Raw genomic sequence first — 1890 nt, 5'->3', positions numbered from 1 at the left:
GTGTCACTGGCCCTCATATGTGGGATCCGAACCGGGGCCCTCTGGCGTCCCAAGCCAGTTCTTAACCATCGCGCCACTCGGCCGGCCCTGTTCATGTCTTTTGCCCATTTATTTTAACTGTTGAAGTTTTTTTAATAATTGCATTAATAAAGTGCACCATTTAAAGTGTATAATTCAGTGGTTGTTAGTATATTCACAGAGTTGTAGAACCACCACTATAATCAATTTTGGAACACTTTCATCACCCCAAAAAGAAACTCCTTACCCATTAGCAGTCATTCTCCAATTTTCTCCAAACTCCCAACCCTTAGCAACCACTAATCTACTTTTTATCTTTCTGGATTTGCTTATTCTGGACATTTCATATAAATGGAATCGAATAATATGTGGCCTTTTGTGACTGGCATCTTTTACTCAGTATGCTTTCAAGGTTCATCTATGTCATAGTGTGTATCAGTACTCTATTTCTTTTTATTATTAAATATTCCATTTAGGGTTATATCATATTTTATTTATCCAGTCATCAGATGATGGACATTTGGGTGGTTTCCACTATTATGAATAATGTTGTTATATTAAATATTCCATTTTGGGTTATATCACATTTTATTTATCCAGTCATCAGATAATGGACATCTGGGTGGTTTCCACTATTATGAATAATGTTGTTATGAGTATTCAAGTATAAGTTTTTGTGTAGACATATGTTTTCATTTTTCTTGGGTATACACTTAGGATTGGAATCACTGGGTCATATGGTACTTCTATGTTTAATCTTTTGAGGAACTGCCAGGCTATTTTCCAAAGTAGACATACCATTTTGCATTTCTATTAGTAGTGTATGAGGATTCCAATTTCTTCATATCATTGCCATCACTTTTCAACGTCTGTATTTTCAATTATAGACAACATAGTGAGAATGAAGTGATATCTCACTGTGGTTGTAATTGCATTTCCTTAATGACTTGTGCTTGTTGGTCAGGTGCATGTTGGTCATTTGTATATCTTCTTCTGAGAAGTGTCTACACAGATCCTTTGCCCATTTTTAAATTGGGTTATTTGTCTTTTTATTATTGAATTGTAATATTCTTTATATATTGTAGGTCCCTTATCATACACATGATTTGCCAAAATTATCTCCCATTCTGTGGGTTATCTTTGCACTTTCTTTCTTTTTTTTAAATGAATGACTTGACCTAACTTTTTAATTTTTTAAAGATTTATTGGGGAATTGGGGGAGGGGAACAGTGTTGGGGAATTGGGGAAGGGGAACAGCCAAGTTGTTGTCCTTGAGTCTTAGTTGTGGAGGGTGCAGCAAGCTCAGCTCCAAGTCCAGTCATGCCACTCAGCTCAAGGTGCTGTGTTCAATTAGTTGCGGGTGGGTGTAGACACCATCCCATGCGGGAGTCGAACTGGCAGCCGTTGTTAAGAACATGTTCTCTATCCACTGAGCCACCCTGGCGACAGCTCAGCTCAAGGTGCCGAGTTCAGTCTTTAGTTGCAGATGGGCATAGCCTACCATCTCAAACAGGTAACCTTGTTGTTAGGAGCACGGGCTCTCACCAGCTGAGCCATCCTGCCACCTGTTGGCAGTTCAGTGGCAGCTCAGCTCGGATGCAGGTCACTGGCCCATGTGGGAATTGAATCGGCGACCCTGTTCCTCAGAGCTCACACTCTTGAGCAAGCTCTTAACCAACTGAGAGCCCTCTTTTAATTTTTTTTTTTTTAAGATTTTTATTGGGGTATTGGGAGGAAGGGAACAGTGCTGGGGAATTGGGGGAAGGGGAACAGACAAATTGCTGTCGTTTTGTTCTTCAGTCTAGTTGTGGAGGACGTTGCTTCACTGGCCCAAGTTGGCACCATCATTGTGCGCTTCCCGGGCGAGGCACA

The sequence above is a fragment of the Hipposideros armiger genome, unplaced genomic scaffold (assembly GCF_001890085.2).
Source record: "Hipposideros armiger isolate ML-2016 unplaced genomic scaffold, ASM189008v1 scaffold_662, whole genome shotgun sequence".
NCBI classification, from domain to species: Eukaryota; Metazoa; Chordata; class Mammalia; order Chiroptera; family Hipposideridae; genus Hipposideros; species Hipposideros armiger.
The sequence above is the reverse complement of the archived record's forward strand: the minus strand, read 5'-3'. Positions refer to the sequence as shown.